This window comes from Dromiciops gliroides, chromosome 1 (assembly GCF_019393635.1).
Source record: "Dromiciops gliroides isolate mDroGli1 chromosome 1, mDroGli1.pri, whole genome shotgun sequence".
Taxonomy (NCBI): Eukaryota; Metazoa; Chordata; class Mammalia; order Microbiotheria; family Microbiotheriidae; genus Dromiciops; species Dromiciops gliroides.
Window position 1 is genome coordinate 674,116,034 of NC_057861.1, and position 20,457 is coordinate 674,136,490.

Here is a 20,457-nt window from a genome sequence, read left to right on the forward strand (position 1 = left end):
AAAACCCCAAATGGGATTATAAAGAGTTGAATACATTGAACAAATGTCCACTTTCAAATTCCACCAGTCACCAAGTCTGTAGGCATTCTACTGTGACAACTTCTCTCACAGTCTTCCTTTTCTTCTTTACTTCCATTACAACTATCCTGGTCCGGGGTCTCATTATCACCCACATGGCTACTGTTAACCTCTTTACAGGTTTTCCCTCCCCTACTCCTGCTCTTCTCCAATCTCCCAGCATAAATCTTCTTAGCCATAGATCTATCTACTCCAGTCACTGCTCTGCTCAAACATCTCCAGGGTTTTCCTATTTCCTACTGTGTAAAGTTTAAATTCTTGAATGTTTGCCATTCTGATTCCTCCACAATCTGGCACCACCCAACTTTTTTAGCTTTATTCCTATGTACTCTATGCTTCAGCCAAACCGGACAATTCTTTGTTTTCCTGAACATCTCTCTCTCGTTTTTCTCTTCCTTTGTTGACACTGTTTCTTATGCCTGAAACGTCCCTTCTTTGTCCACTGAATTCTTACCTTTCTCTTATTTTATTTTTTTGTGGGGCAATGAGGGTTAAGTGACTTGCCCAGGGTCACACAGCTAGTTAGTTAAGTGACAAGTGTCTGAGGCCGGATTTGAACTCAGGTACTCCTGAATCCAAGGCCAGTGTTTTATCCACTGCACCACCTAGCTATTCTCTTACCTAACTCTTATAAAGTAAGCCTGGGTTCTAGCTCAGTTCGGACTGACCTCCGGCATGAGGCTTTCCTAATGCCCCCAGCTATCAGTGCCTCCCCTCCTCTCATTTCCTTGTATTTTATTTTGCATCTATATATATATGGGTGAATACTGACTCCTCCAATTTGTTTTCATTTCTCTCTCCTAGCTCAATACCTGGCACATAGTAGGTGATGAATATACTTGTCGATTGATTTTCTATTGCACTGAAGGAGAGTCACAGTCCAATATGGGATGTAATGCAAACAGATAACATAAGTACTTTTGGAAGGTGCAGGACTAGGTTATGTGATATTGGAGAGTTAAGGTCATTGTCGACAGATTTCAGAGAAGGCTTCCTGGAGGAGGTGGCATTTGATTTGGCAGACTCCACGGTGGGGGACAAAAACCAAGATTCAGGTTGACCCGTTTGAGGTTTGAAGCAGGGTGGTCGGTACGGTGAGCACGTGCCCAGGCCAACGCCAGAATGTACCCAGGGGTCCCAGAGGGCACGTGCAGAGCGGGGCGTGTCGGAGGTGTAGCTAAATCGGAGACAGGGCGTGTCCCCGATCCATGTGTAGAAAGGGGCGTGTCTCGGGCGGGTAAGGCAGGGGAGGGGGAGGAGCTCAGATTGACTGGGCGGGACCGCCCGGGGACAGAGGGGGCGTGCCGGACCAATGAGTGCGGCGGCGCGGGGCGGTGGGCGGGACTTGCAGGGAGGGTTCGGGCCGGCTGCGGGCTGAGAGATGCAGGCAGAAGCGTCGGGGTTCCGCGGAGGGATCGTGCGGGCGCCGCCGCGGGTACCGCTCGGCCGCGGGGATTGGCTGCGGTGCTCGCGTGTCACCCGGGGTTGCTAGGCTCCGGGCCGCCCCGCCCCCGCCTTCCCCCGGTACGTGCTCGCGCGGAGGCTGCGGCGCGGCTCTCGCGCTTCTCGGGCTCGGGCTGCGCGCGCGGCGGCGGCGGCGGCATAGCGCCGGGGCCCCGGGGAGCGGCGGCGTCCTGCGGCCCGGCGTCCTGGCTGAGCGGGGAGTGTCGGCACCTGCCGCTGCCCGGCGGCGCTTGGGGGTGAGTCACGCCCTCCCCCTACGGCCGCCTAGCGGCTCCCGGGCCCTGGGCCCGCCCGGCCCGCGCCCCTCCCCCTCCCCTGGCGGCCCCGTCCCCCTCCTCTCTCCTCCCCGCCTAACACCTGCTGCTGCGCCCGCTCGGGGCCCTCGGTCCGGGGTGCGAGCGAGGCCTGCGCCCGCCAGCCCGGGCCCACCCGTGTCCTTGCCCTGCACTGGCGGGCGGGCGGGTCCGGCCCGGCGGCTGCGGGGGGAGGTGGTTCTTGGGCGGCGCTGCCTTTACCTCACGCCGCCGCCTGCATCTCCTCCCGGCTCGGGGGTCGAGGCCTGGGGGGAAGAGGCGGCGGTATCGAGTGTGGGCGTGCAGGGCCGAGGGGGGCCCGGGCCCGGCGGCTGCTTAGAGCTCCTTTTGTTGCCGGGCCCGGGGCTGGCACAGAAGCAGGCCGCGGGCCGAGGTCGGCCCGGGTGCGGGGCCGGGGCCTTCCCCGTCCGGGAGCCGCCGGGGCCTCTGGGCGTGCTGGACGCCGCCGGTCGGCCCCATGGATAGAGGGAGCGCCGGGCCTGCTCGGGGGGCCCCCCAGCCCTGTTCGGAGGGGGGGCGAGTTTGCAGCTGGGTGAGGGAAGGGGAAGCGCGCAAAAACCTGCGTGTGGTTTTTGTGGATGCAGAGTCTGTGAGAAGCTGTTCAAGGAGCAGGCGGGGTTGAGCCTCTCGTTAAGCCCTTCCCTTGGGGAGGAGGTCGGGTCTCCCCACGTCCCACTCCCCGTGCGGGAGGTTTCTTTTGGAGCTCCAGTACCTGTTCATCCTTTCACAGGAGTTTTGAGAGAGCAGCTCCAAAGTTGGGAGGGTTCCTCAGAGGACAGCCTGCTTTTCTGGTCGGGGAAACCTCCCTTAATTCATAACGACTGATCTTCAAATTAATGGCAAAGCTGGTGATTTAAAAAGAATGAGTCTTATACGTACATTTTGACAGGTAGGTAACCTTTAGATTCTTAAAGGTTTAGTATGGATTCTAGGCTGGAATTAAGTTTCTTGCCTTTTGTCAGTTTCAGAATTCAACAGACCATTTATACCTGCCATTTTATTTTCAGAAAGTCACCCCAGTGTAGAGAAGTTTTGGTTGTTTGTGATCACTTAGTTGGGAACATAGTTTTTAAACTTGCAGCTTTTTTTTGGGGGGGGGGGAGAATCTGATTTAGTACTGTATTGAGAGTTCTGTCTCAGAAGCACAGCCTGCTCTTGCTTTCTCTTTTTCTGAATAAGTGAGTAGAAATTACTGGCAGAGGTTCTTCTCTGTTTGCCTTTATTTCTTTTCCTCTCACTCTCCTCCCTTTTCACTCTGCCCCTTTCTCTCAGACTCCTCTTCCTTTTCTCCTTACTCTCCCTTCTTTCTGTTTGAGACAAAAATGGTGCATATAACCAATTAACAACTTTTTTCCAGGTGTATTTTGGGTGTCTGGGGTAGGTATATTATGATTTTATTAGTACCCTAAAGCTCTTTCAGGGTATTATTGTTTTTAAAAGGATCAATATTTTGACATGTTAAAAGTGCATTATTACGTTTTGGAGAACTTGGATGGGACCAAATTAATTTGGTTTAGGAATGAGAAAGTAGACTTTTGATGCAAGATACTTATGATTTTGGCCCCAAACAAATAAGGACAGACTTCTTTTCTGCTAGGAAATCAAAAGGGAGGGAAGTATTTTATTAAATGGAAGTTGGGGGATATTCCAGGCATGCAGATGAATGTAGGTAGGAGTAGAAAACAATATTTACACAATAAACATTTAATAGGAATTGTGAAACACTCACGTTGATAGTCTTTCAGTCAAAAAACTTGAAGAAGCAGGCAGGTCTACACTATGAAAATTCAGCAGCTTGCTGACAGTGGAGTTGAAACTTGACAAAGTGTCTACCACCTCTTCCGATTTAAGAGATAGATGCCAGGTCATCTAAAGTAGTTTCTTCCTTTCTGGGATTATTTCTAAATTACCCCAGATAGCATAGAATACATTCCCAAGAAAAAGAGATTCTATAGTTTCCCTTGGCAACTCAGTTGCACTGAAAGTGAAGAATCATACTTATATCCAACCTAAAACCCTCAGCCCATTGTATTCTATCATGCAGGCTTTGAAAAATTGTGGACAATTTTCTTGGTCATGGCTTCAGGTAGTTTGATAATTCTTAAATTATCTCTCTTCAATCTCTTTTCCAGGTGAGTTATTTCTGCTTTGGTGTACCTTACATTTTCTTCTATTTTTCTTCATTTGGACATTTTTCTTAATCTCAGGATAGATTACTATTTTTATCCTTGTTAAAGCAAAATTAAATACAATGCCTCTGCTTTTTCCTGTTTGATACTAGTGCACTGAAACTTGGTTTCCAACTTTTGCCCTTAACTTTCAGCCAATGATATGGTATCTTATTAATATTGGATTTTCTGAAGGAAGTACTAGGGGTGTAGAGGAGAAAGTGGGAAGATTAAGGACTTTCTACCCATCTCTCCAGGCTCATATTACCCACAAGTAGAAAGTAAGTTCCTTGAGGCCTTGGGACTGTTTGTTTTTGCATTTACAATGCCTTGTAATAGTGATTAGTTTCTTAGGAGGCATATGAGTAGTAGGTGGTTGGATGGTGGGAGGGGGGAGTAGAATTTGGAATCATTTTAAGTTTATAGGGCCACAACCAGTAATAGAGCCGGATCTTATCCATAGATTTTAAAGTTTGATTTTCCCCTTCCCTTCTCAGCAACAGCCCCACCCCTTCTGTGATATCAATGCTTTGGGGAAACATAATGTGGTTTCTCATTCCCCTAAAGATAGGGGACACTACTTTTAACGACCTGCCTTCTGGCATAAGCTTGCATATTTCCCCCAGATTAAAAATCCACAGGTGCTGTAGGATACAAAGTATTATGTGAATTGCTCCTTTCTTCAAGTAGTTGGTATTCTAGTTGGGGAGAGAATGATAACATAAAATGCATAAATTGTTTAGAATTAGGCTTCGTTGTCACCTAGGACCAGCAAAGAAGTAGGGCTTAAATTGAATTTTTATTGGGTAAAATTTACAAAACCAATGGGGAGGGAGGAGGGGATGGCATTCCAGGGGAGAACTTAAACAAAGGTGAAGAGGTGGGATATGCATGGCATGTCTAGGGAACCAGTTTGACTGGAATAGAGGGTTCCTGTAGCAGAGTAGTGGCAGATAAATTTGGAGATGCAGTTTGGAGCTTTGGAAACAACTTTTAGACCCATGCTGTGTTTTTGTTTTCCCTTCGTAATAGAGAATTTTTAATTGTTCACTGTCATTATAATGCCTAGAACTCTGAAGCTAGCCTTAATAGCTAGGATCCAGTATGTGGTTTGGGATACACTAGTGGTCATATTGGCAGATTGAGCCTTTATAAGATACCTATAGTCAGTCAAACTTTTTAAGCTTCTGGGATATTAGAATTGTGGTATGGAAACAAGCTCACAATATATTGAATTTGTGAAGCCAGATTTGTTTCACCAGTTACTTATTGAATGAAATTTATGTGACTTAAATCCTACTAGATGCCTGAATTAAATACAAATTAATTTTCAAAAGATGATGATTTTCCCTGAATATATTAGTCCTGCCTGGAAAGAAGTTAAGTTGATAAGAGTGTATGACTACCTTTCTGAGGGAGTGGCAACAAAGACAGGTGTTCGGGTTTTATTTTGAAGTTTCACCAGTAATTTAAAAAAAAATCTAGTATGTTGAATATGTTTTGAATTACTTTTATATCTCTGAAGTTTTTCACCCTGATTCTTGGTCTTGGTTTGTCTGTTTAGTCTTCAGTATAAAACATATCTTCTCTCTCAGTAGTGACCTTTGATAATTTGGTGGAAGAGTTTGACTCACTTGTGTGGGCAGGGGATTAAATGGCATTCTTTATTTCTTTTTGGAAGGGGCATGGAAGAGTTCTAGCCTGACAATAGGCATTCACCATTATCATTCTTCACCCTTCCCAGTGGGTTCTAGTTTCCATTTTAGCTAAGTGTTTTTGAGGTAGGATTGTATTAGAAAATGCAAGGAATACCTTCCAGTATACTTTTTTATTTTTCTGCTTTGTATAGAGTACAAGTATATTCTGATTTAAGAAGTTTGTAATTATGAAAATTGATTTACACTAAATAATATTGAGGTATATATACATATTTCTTCACAAAAACATTTATTGTGAGATTTCTTTAAATATAAAATTCTCCAGCGTGTCTGCAATTTCAAATGTGATTTGTTTTACACAGTTTTTCAAAGAAAAGTGTAATGGCTGACATTTATCATAAGATGAGGCATACCTCTATCATTTTTTAAACAAGATTCCTTTCATAGGCTTTCCACTTTTTCCCTCTTTTAGGAGTGCTTAGATTCTTAGTTTATAATATTTAAATACATCTTCATGTCCCCTGCCATTCTGCGCATATGAAACCACTGATTCATTTTTGTTACTGCTAGTCATTGCACTATTGCATCCTAAATATAGGGTAGTGTGCCAGTTGGGAAACAGCCCAGTAGTAAGTGGAAGCATTTGGAATGCTGCATATTATTCAGAGAAATAATCAGCCAATGCTTAGCTTGTGTTGGTAATTGTACTTGGTACAATGTATTGGAATTTGCCCTTAGATTCCTGTAGGTGTTGGAATTTCTTCCCATATACAGTATGAAGGACTGTAAGAGAGCAATGATCTGTTTGAAAACTACCTCCTTCTAATAATTGGTGTAAAAATGTTTATTAGAAATCTAAGTAATAGTTCAAAGCTGGAGAAAGCTGTTCTTAAACATTTTATTTCTCCAAGTGGTCTGTTTCATCTAATTTGACTGTACAATATGCAGAATTGATTTTTCTACCAATGTAAGGAAAGTTATATTTAATTCTCTACAGACATCTGCTTGCATTTTTGAAAGTACTTCTCAACTTAGTAGAAAGCATGTCATTTTCTACATTGTTCAGTGTTTAATTGGTTCAATTATTCTTCTTAAAATATATCCAATATTGATAAATTTTGTTTCAGTATATTTTACATATTGTTTACAAGAACCTAATCTCCTGAATATCCCACAGGGTATAATCTCTGAAAACAGTTAAACAAAACATTTTCTCTCTCCCCCCTTTTTTTCTTCTTTGTGCGAGCGAGCGAGCGTGTGTGTGTGTGTGTGTGTGTGTGTGTGTGTGTGTGAGAGAGAGAGAGAGAGAGAGAGAGAGAGAGAGAGAGCGCGCGCGAAGCAATTGGGGTTAAGTGACTTGCCCAGGGTCACACAGCTAGTAAGTGTTAAGTGTCTGAGGCTAGATTTGAACTCAGGTCTTCCTGAATCCAGGGCCAGTGCTCTATCCACTGCGCCACCTAGCTGCCTCAACAAAACATTTTAAGAGTTGTTGTGATGGATAGTGCTTGCAACTCTACACATAGTTTTCAGTTTGTTAAAAGAAAACTAGAAGCAAGGAGGTCCTTTCTTTCTTTTTTTTTCTTTTTTTTTAGTGAGGCAATTGGGGTTAAGTGACTTGCCCAGGGTCACACAGCTAGTAAGTATTAAGTGTCTGAGGCCGGATTTGAACTCAGGTACTCCTGACTCCAGGGCCCGTGCTCTATCCACTGCGCCACCTAGCTGCCCCAAGGAGGTCCTTTCTTAATTCAGTAAAATATTAGAAATGCTAACTACAGTGTTAACGGTAAGATAAAAGTTAGGGGACTATGCATTATCAGAAAGGAGGCAAAATTATCTTTACATCTATGATATACTTGGAAAACCTTAGAGAATCAACAAAAATTAAAATAACTGCTTTGGAAAAGTAGTGACATGCAAAACAAGTCCGAAATCATTAGCATTTCTATGTCACTAACAAAAACCAGGAAGGGGGAGAGAAATTTGTTTTTAAAGTAACTATCTTGGAGTGAATCTACCAAGACCACATAGGTTTTGTATAAATGCAGTTACATAATAATCAGAAATAAAGGAAGACAAATGAAATGATGCATGTTCATTGATAGTCCATGCTGATACAATAAGAAATAACAATACTACTCACATAAAAATCATTTTAATTCTGCATCAATCAAATTACCTAAGGGATACTTTATGGAATTAGAAGAAATAATAAAATTCGTGTGGAAATATCAAGACTATATGGGGAAATAAATGTATGAAGTAGAAATGAAGTGGATTTGATATGACCAGATTTCAAATTATATGATGAAGCAGTAATTTTTCATTACTATTTGGGATTACATAAAATAGTAAAAAAGCAGACCAGTAATGAGTAGAGCAGTTCAGTTTTTGATAAACCTAATAACATGAAATTCTTTGGTTTTTTTTTTTTTTTTGGGTCAAGCAGTTGGGGTTAAGTGACTTGCCCAGGGTCACACAGCTAGTAAGGGCTAAGTGTCTGAGGCCAGATTTGAACTCGGGTCCTCCTGAATCCAGGGCCAGTGCTCTATCCACTGCACCACCTAGCTGCCCCATAACATGAAATTCTAAGGAAATAATTCTTTAAAAAGGAAATAATTTATTGTAATTTTAATAATTAACTTAAATCCAACTAATTACACTTGCCTTGTAAACCATTGCTATTCAGATGAATTGATTTCAACATATAAATGACTTTTCTGTCATATTTTCTAATCCTACATAAGTTTCCTTGATCTATTCTCATTTCTTATGTAATTAGTATGTATCATGTTGCAGTTATGGCATTGTTTCATAAAGGTCTTTCCATATTTTATTCTTCACACTTGTTCTTAATTGCCTTATAGTATTCTGTTATGTTAATGTGCCACAATTTACTTAACCAGTTCATTTTAACCAGCTCTTAACTAGAGCTTACTCCAACTCTGTGCCAGGTGCTATGATAGGTACTAGGCGATACAAAGACAAAATGTGGTTTTTTGCTTTTCCTTCTATCCCTAGCAGTTAGCATTACCTGGCACTTAATAAGTTATTATTGATTGACTGAAATGGTTCAAAATAAATAAAATACCTTACAAAGTAATTTTGGGGATGGGGAAGAGTATTAAGAGGCATGTGTGTTGTGGGGTGAAGAGAATGAGGAAAGACTTCTTGTAGAAGGTGACACTTGAGCTGAGCCTTGAAGGAAAGTGGATGTGAAGAGGGGAGCATTCCAGGGAGAGGGGACAATTTGTACAAAGGTGCAGTGGCGGGAGATGGATGGTCATTTTGAGAGAACAACAGATTTCTAGTTTGATTGAACTCTCGAGTACTCCAAAAGAAGTAGTATGGGGGGCAGGGTGCAGCTAGGTGGCGCAGTGGATAGAGCACTGGCCCTGGATTCAGGAGAACCTGAGTTCAAATCTGGCCTCAGACACTTAACACTTACTAGCTGTGTGACCCTGGGCAAGTCACTTAACCCCAATTGCCTCACACCTCCACTCCAAAAAAAGAAATAATTACTTTGAGCTGTATTGCCCTGCAGCAAATAAATAAATGATGAATATGAAGAATGTAGAGAGACAAGGAAAGACTTATATGAACTGATACAAAGTAAGCATTACTAGGAAATCATTGTACACAGTGACATCAACAATGTAAATGGGAAGAATAAAAACAACAAATTGAAAGTAAATGCTATGTAATTATAATGACCGACTTTAGCTACAAAGAAGAGAGATGAGGAATGAACCTCCTCTTTTTGTAGAAGTAAGGGAATATATATGTATGCAGAATATTGCATAGATTGTTGAACTTGATGGCTGGATTAGCTTTTTATTTTTAACTGCCTATTGTTTTTATATCTTTTTTGGGGGGGGATGGTGGGGCAATGAGGGTTAAGTGAATTGCCTGGGGTCACACAACTAGTGAACTGCCTATTGTTGACAACTTCTTTTTTATTCTTTCTTATAAAGGATGGTTCTCTGGGAGGGTTGAAGGAAGGAAGAATATTTAATATGAGGAAGATGTAAAAAACAAGATATAAATAACAAATTAATAAAATTTTCAAATCACTTTGGCAAACAGATGGAGGATAGATTGGAGAGGGGAAATACTAGAGAAGCAGGGAGGCTAATGCAAGTCTAGGGAGGAAGTGATGAGGACCGAGCTGGGTTAGTGGCCATATTTTCTGAGTGAAAGGAACAGATGTATATGATAGAATATTGGGGGGTGGGGTTGTGAATAAAAGTAAGAGTTGAGAATGTCATAGATTGTAAACCTATGTTTATATAGATAGAATCATTAACATTTGGAATGTGTGTGTGTGTGTGTGTGTGTGTGTGTGTGTGTGTATATATATATATATATAGATAGAATCATTAACATTTGGAATGTGTGTGTATATATATATATAGATAGATAGATAGATAGATAGATAGATAGATGAGTTCCATTTTGAACATGCTGAACTTGGCATGTGTATGGGGCATCTAAATGGAGACATTCAGTAGCCAGTTAGTGATGTAGACCTGGGGTTCAATTATTAGACATTTAATTTGTTTCTAGTTTTTTTGCAGCACTGTGTACCCCTAATACTATGTATCCCTAATTTTTTTTACAAGTTTGTAGTTCCATCAGTAATGAAAAAAATACCTGCTTTTCTTTTTTTAATTAAAATAATTAAAAAATCAAATTAAAATTGTAAAGTATCTTTTCCTCCCTCCCACCTCCCTGCTCCCCTCCCCCTTCAGGGAAAAAATAATATTTTCCTAATAACAAACATAAAGCAAAATAGATTCCTATATTGGCCACATCCAAGAAGTGTGTCTTGTTCTCCATATTATGTGCATCAGTTCTCTGTCAGTAATGAGTAGCATTCTTCATTATCATTATCAGTGCCCTATAATCAGGGGCAGCTAGGTGGTACAGTGGATAGAGTGTTGAGCCTAGAGTCAAGAAGACTCATCTTCCTGAGTTCAAATCTGGCCTCAGACACTTACTAGCTGTGTAATCCTGGGTAGGTTATTTAACCCTGTTGCCTCAGTTTCTTCATCTGTAAAATGAACTGGAGAAGGAAATGTCAAACCACTTAAGTATCTTTGCCAAGAAAACTCCAAATAGAGTCATGAAGAGTCAGACATGACTGAAAATGACTGAACAACAATAAACCCTAGAATCATGGTTGGTTATTTGAGTTGATCAAAGTTATTAAGCCCTTTAAAATTCTTTTTTATAGTGTTCATGTTATATTTCAAATTACTCTCCTGGTTCTGCTCACTTTACTCTGCATCAGTTCAGATAAATCTTCCCAGGCTTTTCTGAAACCATCTCTTTCATCATTTCTTACAACACAGTGGTGTCTTATTACAGTTTTGAGGATTTGTTTTTTTACAGCCCTTTAACAGTCTTGAGTTTTATTGCTCAGGTTTTTTTTTTTGCCAATTTGATAGATGTAATTCCAAGTTATTTCAAATTGCATCTCTTTGAAGATAAGTGAGATTGAACATGTTTCATGTGACTATTAACAATTTGCATTTCTTATGAACATTGGCTCTTCCTATCTTTTGATGGCTTATCTATAATGCACTTGGAATTAACTTTGTAAGTTGTAACAGATGTCAAGTTTTTAATTTGTCTTATTTGCTGTATTTTTTTCAGTCTTATTTTCTTTTAAATTATATTATTTTTGTTTAGAAATTTACTTTAATGTAATCAAACACATCTTCACATTTGAGAGAGAAATACATGATTTTATTTTCTTCCACTTAAAATTATGTGGTTTTATGCCATTATAATGGAACCCTAACCCTAGTTATGGTGTGAGGTATGGCTATAAATCCTTTTCCTGCAAAACCGCCCACCAGTTTTCCCAAGTACAATTGTTAAACAAAGAGTCCTAGGAAAATAACTTTTATTTAACAAGAATTGTTGGAAAAGTAGATAGCAGTTTTGCACAAAATAGGTTAGGACATGTATCTCACAAACATATGACATTACAGATGGATAAGTGAGTTAAATAGACATTATTGCATCATTAAAAAGTTGGAGAGTAGAAGTTGATTCTCTCTCACAACTTTAGATAAGATATGAGTTTGTACCCAGCCATATATATATATATATATATATATACACACACACACACACACACATGTATATATATAAACATACACACACTATATATGTATGTGTGTGCATGTGTATATATAATAGATGACTGTATAATCATGTATTGATATGTAGATTAATTTCATTGTGTAAAAATTAATTTTTTCCCAAGAATGACATTAGAAGATACAGATAATTCCATTACTGCTTATCATTTTTTGTCCAAGAAAAATAATTCAGCAATATATTATACTCTCATATCATATATAATATCACAATCTTTGAGTTGTAATGGACCTTAGAGAGAGCACCTAGTTCAACCTCCTCATTGGTAGCAGAGCTGGTATTTGATATGAGGTCCTCTGACTTGAAATCCAGAAATGTTTTCATGACACTGGTTAGCAGTAAATGAAGTTTAGGTTAAGAAGATGGATGATGTCCAAATGCTGTTTAAGTGAAAGCTGTAAAAGTTAATCTGTAATCAACTATGGTATGTCTACATAAAATCTTCTGAGTGCTAAGCAACCTTCTTTGCATTTGAATCTTTGATCAATTATTGGGCCTTGCGCACCTGTTTTTTACTCTTGAATAGACCCTCCCTTTAGAGGCAGGTAGTATGCTGTGGGTAGTGAATAGAGTGCTGAATTTAGGGGAAGACCTAGGTTCAAACCTCATCTCTGACACTTAATAAACCTCACTTGAGCCTTCTGGCACCTCTCCCAGACTATAAGTTATAGAGGGATTTAGGGGGTTTTCACTTAGATAGCTTAATACTAGATAGGTGATCCTAGGGAAATGACAGCTGTCCACTGGACAGGGGAAATTTGGAAAATGGTCTTTGAAGCAGGCCAGCTCCTAGTACTGGCACAACTGAAGAATGGTCCTTCTGCTTATGCAGACTTGCAGCAGTGCTGAGATAGTTTAATTGCCTGAGGAAAAATTTTCTGGGAGGTGACTAGGAGAAAGTTCCATATTAAAGAGCTAAAAATAGATTCACTAAACTTAGACACTGAAGTTGGGTTGTTGATCTCTGTAACTATTCCAGTGCGTTTGTACAGCAAAATCTGTTACTTTTGTTACTTAAAAAACTTTATTACTGTTTCGTCAAAAGGGTCACAAGCGGGAAGGAATCTGAATTTAACAAGTACCAAAAAATATACATTTTCCTATATAACAAAGTAGAACAGAAAGATTATATATGAAACTACACATTTCTATTATGTACAGCTTGCTTTATATATGTATATAATAAATTCAGCATATTACTTTTAAAGTTGTCCTTAGTGTTTTCTCTGAACTTCTGTTCTTTTTGTGTGTATTTAAAAAAATGCTTTATGGACTGTGTGTGTGTGTGTGTGTGTGTGTGTGTGTGTGTGTGTGTTTTGGATTTTTTTTGTGCGGGGTAATGGGGGTTAAGTGACTTGCCCAGGGTCACACAGCTAGTAAGTGTTAAGTGTCTGAGGCCAGATTTGAATTCGGGTATTCCTGAATCCAGGGCCAGTGTTTTATCCATTATGCCACCTTGCTGCCCCCTCTCACACTCTGGAAGTACTATTGCTAGTTTCCTTTTTCATGAAATGAAAAAAAAAATACAATCTCTGTAACAAATCAGTCAGTCAAAACAAGTACCTAGGCTTACTGTATGCTGGGCACAGGTACTGTGGCTATGAGTACAAAGGATGTAATAATCCCTGTCCAAAAAGAGTTTACATTCTAGTGGGGGAGACAAATACATATATAAATATATACAGCAATAACAGAACATGGATAAATGTGAATATGTGTGTGTGTGTGTGTGTGTGTGTGTGTATACACACATATACACTAGTTAAATACAAAGTAGTTTGGGAGAGGACTAGCATTGGGGTGATTAGGAAAGACTTGATGCAGCAGATGATGCTTGATTTTCCTCTTGATGGAAGAGAGGGCTATTTTATGAGGTCAGGAGGTAAGAAGGAGGGCATCCAGGCATATGGGTAATAGTGCAGAGGCATGGAGACAGGAGATGGAGTGTAGGGTATAGGTCATATTAGAAGCTAAAAAAGAGGAGTTAATATTTATTCCTAGAAGCAGTAGGAAGCCACTTTGGAATTGATGAAGTCACATGGTTGATCAGTATATAAGGAAAATTATTTTGACAGCAGTTTGTAGGATGGATTAGGAGGAAGGAGAGACTTGAGGCATGGAGACCAATTACATAATTGTTTTGATAATGAGGGTCTCTGCCTAGATGTTAGTTATATGGGTGGAGAGAAAGGATACAGTGTGAGAAATATTGTTTGGGTGAAAATGGCACTGCTTGGTCAGAGACAGATGAGTGGTCAAACAGGTAAAAGGAGAATCAGGAGAGAGTTGTGTCTCAAAAGCCGAGAGGAGAGATAGTATTTAGGAATAAAGAATGTGGTCAAGAGTGTCAGATACCATCAATAGATTGAGAAGTCTAAAGACTGAGAAAAGGACTGAGAGAATTATCAAGAAATCACTGGTGTCAGGTGTGTTGGTACACGCCTGTAATCCTGCCTACTAGGGAGGCAGAGAATAGTCAATCATTTGGGAATTCTGAGTTGCAGTAAGGCAAAAATTGAACTGATGACCACAATAAATTTAGCACCAGTATGCTGAGTCCCTGGGAGTTGGACCACCAGGCTGTCTAAGTAGGGTCAAAACAGTCCAGGTCTGAAACAGAGTAGGGCAAAACTTCCATGCTGCTCAGTAGGGGAATTGTTTCAGTTTGGGCAAGTTATGGGAGACCTAGATCCCTCCCCCTCTCTAAAAAATCACTCGTAACTTTGGACACAGAGCAGTTTCAATTGAGGAATGAATTCAGAAGTCCAATTGTAAAGGGTTGAGAAATGAGAGGAGAGGAAATAGAGGTGGGAAAATTTTCAAGGAGATATGGCTTCAGGGGATGGCAGGGTCCTGTAAAGATTTTTTTAAAGATGGGGGTGGCCTGGTCATGTTTGAAGTCAGGGAAGGAACCAGTAGATAGGGAGAAGTTGTTGAGTAGAGAAAGGGAAGATGATTGAGGATGCAACTGCTGAAAGAGATGGCAGGGGATGGGATCAAGTGCCGATGTAGAAGAGTTATGTTGGCAAAGAGTTTGAGGGAAAGGAAGAGAGAATGGGAGATGAGATCAAGGGGTTGACTAGCTAGTCAACTAGAGAAGATGAGAAGAAGGACCTTATGTCGAATGGTCTCAGGTTTCTCAAAATAAAAGGAAAGATCCTCAGCTAAAAGGGAGGGGAAGAATGAAAGGAAGAGAGCTTCTGTGGGGATTGGTAACAGGCTATCAATTAGGGAGGAAGAAAAATACTCCTTTGCTATAGTGAGGGCCCAGTGGATGTTGGATAACGTGTATTTGAGTTGTGAGACTGTTCAGCTACATTCAGGGGCTTTTTAGGAGTGGAGGAGTATGGTAAGAGTAATCTAGGGCAGAGGTGTGGCAAGAGAGCAGTGACAGAACAAGGGGCCATGGGATTTGAGAGCAGGAGACAATGTAGAGTTGAAATAGCTAACTGTTGAGTTGTTTGGAGAGTAGGAGAGTGAAGTCAGATTAGGGGTAATGTCCTAAGAAATAGGGAAGTACTGAGACATGGAAAGATTGGAGGTCTCCATGAGAGGTTTAGGTGGCATGAGGTATGAGGGGAAAAGGGGAATAGGAGGTTATGTTAGATAGAAAAACGTTTTAAAGTTTGGTGGTTGTTTTTTTTTAAAGGAATTGAACACTTGTAGGTAATGGCGAGATCTAGTCATCCTTGTGTATGGCTAATGTAGACTGAGTGGATCTTAGGAACTTTAAAGGGAGTACCTATGTGGATATTCAAACTGTACCTTTCCTCCCCTTCTCTTCCCTTCCCCTGTATGAGGGGAGTCCTGGAGGGCTTGTTGGGGAATTTTGGGGAACAATGTATATAGAGGAATTACGGTAGTACTGATAGTACAATATTAATACTATAAAAACAAGAAACCTTTACACTTGCCAGGGAAATTATCTAAGTATGAAGGTGGCTAATGGGAATTCTAGTGAATTTTAAGCCCATTTTGAGTCAGCTTGGTAATATAGAAGCCAAAGGAATTAATGTGATCTTAGAGTATCTTAATAGAAATGTGGTGTACACAGCAAGAAAAGTGATAGCTTTGCTTGTATAACATACCCTCTCCTGATAAGACTGCATCTAGAGTTCTGTTATCTCATTCTGGTGGCCACATATTAGAAGGGGCACTAACAAGCTGAAGGACATTCAGGAAGTTGAAAGTGACCGTGTTGATATGGGACTTAAAAGACCTGAAGATGTTTAGCTTGGAAAATCGAAAGACTTTGAGAGGGCTAGGAGAAATGGTGACTGGGGACATGTCATGGGGTAGAGGGATTGTAGGTCTCTTTAGAGTGATTGAGACGTTTAGAAGGGTGATGGATAGGGAGAGAGGTGGAAGTTATGGTCAGATAGAAGAATATCTTTTACTATTTATTCATCACGTATTTATTTATTTAAACTTTTTTATTGAGGAAGTGGAACCCTTTTTGGTAATGATGAGATTTAATATGTGATCATGCCTATGTGTGGTTGAGATGGAGTAAAGAAGTAGAACTTGGGATATTAGAGAGTTTGTAGGAGTATCTTCATAGAAATTAGTCTCCCATTATAAAGATAGGAGTTGAGGAGATGAAAATGCTGAGCCAGGTGCTGAACTCCTTGAAAAAGGAGGATTTCCTGGAGGTTTGTAAAGCCAAGCTCTTGTAATCTGGGTTGGGTAGAACATTTTGGTTGAGTGGAATTTAAAGGAGAAGAGATTGCTGAATGATAGAGGTAAAGGGACAGTCCGGAAGGGAAAATGGGGAGCCAGAATTATTTTGATTCCCCTCTTCAGGTCCATTGGACTCCGATGACTCTGGAGGAGGGAGTGAAGTTGGTGTCTATGTGCAGCTCTGCCTCACTTAAATCCAATTCAGTTGCAAATCAAGACATCTTCCTGATGTCATTAGTCCTCTTGGAGAATGAAAGATGAACAACAACAGCAACTATGGACAGTTTAGAGGTATGAGAAAAGGTACGGTCAGTGTTGTTTATGTGTTGGACTTTTGTCTGGAAAGGTTTTCTACTTTTTAAATGATGCCTAAGAAGTGACTGGATTCCTAAGTGCTAGAAAAATACAAGGTTGATCAGGTACATATTTAACATGATATTAACTAGAAGGAGATTTTTCATTGTGTATGGCTCACCAAGGGGGAGAAAAATGTGATCTGAAAAAGAGGTGTGTGGTTTGGTCATGTGAAAAGGGTAAGAAATAACAGATGGAGGCAACATTGTCACAGAATCATGGATTTAGAGCTAGAAGTGGTTATTGAGCCCACCCCCATCATTTAAAGAAACACTTAAATAGCCAGATTTTTTTTAACCCCCCCCTCCATTTTGGTAACCCCATTGCTGATTCCTCCCTTCTACCCCCCCCCAACTGAAAGAAAGAAAAACAAAACCCTTATATTAAGTGTACATAGTCAAGCAAAACAAATCCCCACATTAGCTGTGTTAAATAAATAGCATTCTACACTTTGAGTTCATCACCTCTTTTAAGAGGTAAGTGACATGCTTTTTATCATTGATCTTCTGGAGTCTTGGCAGGTCATTGCATTGATCAGAGTTCTTAAGTCTTTCATAGTTTGTCATTACAGTGTTGTTAGGGTTAGAGTTGTCTAAATCATCATTTCATACAAGTCTTCCCAGGTTTCTTTCTCTAAAACTCAATTTGTCATTTTTTAAGGTTAAATAATTTTTCATTACAGAGAATATAATTTGTTCTCTTAGTTTCTAGCCTTTTGACACTGAAAAGAAAGAGCCACTATAAATGTTTTTGTACATATGTGTCTTTTTCTCTTTGTTGATGTCTTTGGGGAGTATTGTTGGGTAACACATAGGACATGAACATACCATGACTTGGGTGGTTTTAAATTGTTCTCCAGAATGGCTGTACTAATTTACAGCTCCACCAACTATGTCTTAAAATGCCTGTTTTCCATAGTTCCTCCAACAATCGTTGTTTTCATTCTTTCTGAGCAGAATAGTCTTGAGAGATGAACATTGATTTTAGCTTCTTAGATGACAAAGATATCACCATCATTTGGTAGGGTGGAGGGAAGTTACTAGAATATTTGGTTTATGTAATAGTGGCATCTTGAACAGCCATAGTCTTCCTGGTTTCAGAAGTGTTTCATAGAATCTTAGAGCTAGAAGGGACCACAGAGATCAAGTCTAACCCTGTCATTTTGCCGATGAAGAAACTGAGACCCAAATTCAGGAAGCAGTTTTTCTGAGATCACACAAGTAAGTCAAAGAGGTGATATTTGAATCCATATCCTTTGAATTTAAACCCAGTTAGACACTTATATTTATTAAGCATTTACTATGTACTGGGCACTAAGTATACAAAAATAAAAATGAAATAGTCACTCCCTTGAGCTTGTATCCTAATATGTTGGATATATATATAAGTGAATATACAATAAATACAAAGTGAATACAAGATAGTTTCAAGGAAGGGAGGGCAAGTGGTGGTGGTGGTGGGTGGGGATTAGGAAATCACAGAAGGGGAAAAATCATCTCTATTTTGATTTTGATCTGCTACATCTAATTTGCATGAGGAACAGACAGGTCACATAACCAAGAAAAAGGCATCTGGAGGTTGATTTGAATCCTCTTTCCCCTCTGCCATATATTTATTGTACTTCTTTTAGTATGATATGTAGTGTAGCCCAGGTGGCCAGTTAGACTCACTGTGTACACATGTCCTGATTGTTGGTGAATTTTTTCTAAGCAACCAGTTTTGGAAATTATCCAACCTGGAAATGTTTTTGGATTTTTGCCACACATCTCTTGAAAAGCCTCTAAGGGGGGGTAGCTCGGTGGCGCAGTGGATAAAGCACTGGCCTTGGATTCAGGAGTACCTGAGTTCAAATCCAGCCTCAGACACTTGACACTTAACTAGCTGTGTGACCCTGGGCAAGTCACTTAAACCTCAGTGCCCTGCCAAAAAAAAAAAGCCTCTAAGGTACTTTGCAAAAAGGGGAAGCTGGTCAATTTTGGTCCCTTTGACCTAGGAGATGGTAGAGAGCATGTAGAAATACTTGAAAGATTATTTAGCTATACTAACTACTCAATACCTTTGCCATTTTGACTGTATTTCCTAGTGAAAATACCCCACTGCAGGGGAAATATTTATATGGTTCAAATGGACTTAAAGTAGCTGCTTGCTGAAGTAAATGTTTTATTTGGAAAACACTTGTCAGCATATCTATAGTTTAATTCAAGAAAGCAAGCCTCTAAGGAAAGGGAATAGTTACTCAATCACAAGTATTTTATGAGAATTCACTTTGGAAGAAGTTTTTGTGTTTTTAAAAGTGAAGTCTATGTATAATCTTTGCAAAGCAAAGACCATAATTGAAGTTTGGGCTTAACTTCACTGACTTTCTTACAGTAGGATGGGTATTGATTAGGTATTTTAAGTTTATCCCTCAAAACTTGCTTTCTTTGCACATAGTAGTTCAGTAAACATTTATTTAATTTCTTTGACAGAGGTCCTTTTGAAGCGACTACATTAGTAGATGGTGAATTCTCTCCATTGTAACCTGGCAAAGGTGACCATACTCCTCCTTTTACTCTTCCCCTGACTCTAAGCCTATGTTCTTTCTGATCTAGCTTTGGAGTTAGGGGGGTTTAGGTCAGTTTGACTAGATGAGTGAGAAGAGAAAGCAAGAGACAGAAATGAAGAAAGACTACTTAAATGTTTAACTTTTTGGCTTAAAGATTGTTGGAGAATGTCTCATCTGTATAGCCATGTGCAAATTGATTATGATACACTGAACTACCGTTTTTATCAGATTTGGCTTGGATAAAAGTTGAATGCAACTTATCATTGGTGTTACCTTTCAGTATATATCTATATAATTTTCCTTTAAAAGATATTTTATTTTAAAGGGGCAACACTACCAGGATCGATATGGCATTTTATTCACTTGAATTTGCATGTATAGCTCTTCATAGAGTCTACTTGGTTGCTGATAAATGGCTAATTGTAACTTGTGTTATGGTTTGTTTTCCGCCATTGATTAATGGTATTTCTTTGGGGAACAGCTTTCAGAAATCTTGTATTGGATAGTTCAGTCTAAGTGATAGTAATAGTCCCTGGCTGAGGGAGAAAGGTCTGGGAGTGGTCGTTTTTAGGGCATCCTGTAGGTGCAGAGTACACCAAGGCTGGTTAGTATTTTTTCCTTCTTGTTCAGTAAAATGTACTGTCCTGTACATTTTATGGTAATCATGTTGGAAAGTGATTACAACTTAAGTTCCTGTATTATAATGGTCTCTTTCTAATGCCCAAAGCTGACACTGGACAGTTTCATTTTCTTCATTTTCTGTAAGGGGGCCCTGAGCCACAAGGGAACAGATGTTTGCGGTTTGTCTACATCATACAAGTTAGTTTGGTCTGGGGAAGAAAGGAAGGAAAGAAAGAAGGAAACAAGCATTTATTAAGTATCTGCTATGTGCCAGACACTGTGTTAGGTGCTTTACAAATGTTTTCTCATTTGATCCTAACAGGAACAATCTAAGTGCTATTATTATCCCTATTTTACAGGTGAGGAAACTGAGGGTTAAATGACTTGCCCAGGGTCACAGAGCTAGT

General features: G+C 40.0%; 1 protein-coding gene across 4 annotated transcripts in view; it reads left to right on the forward strand.

The window, feature by feature from the left end:
• The first annotated feature begins 1,482 nt into the window (after positions 1-1,482).
• Positions 1,483-20,457, forward strand: part of DAG1 (dystroglycan 1) — a 97,880-nt gene continuing 78,905 nt past the window's right edge. The window contains exons 1-2 of one of the 4 annotated variants that reach the window (XM_043971956.1): positions 1,618-1,778; positions 2,587-2,745. The gene's annotated coding sequence lies outside the window, so the exon portion shown is untranslated. The other 3 variants (XM_043971974.1, XM_043971947.1, XM_043971965.1) reach the window with 3 other exon arrangements.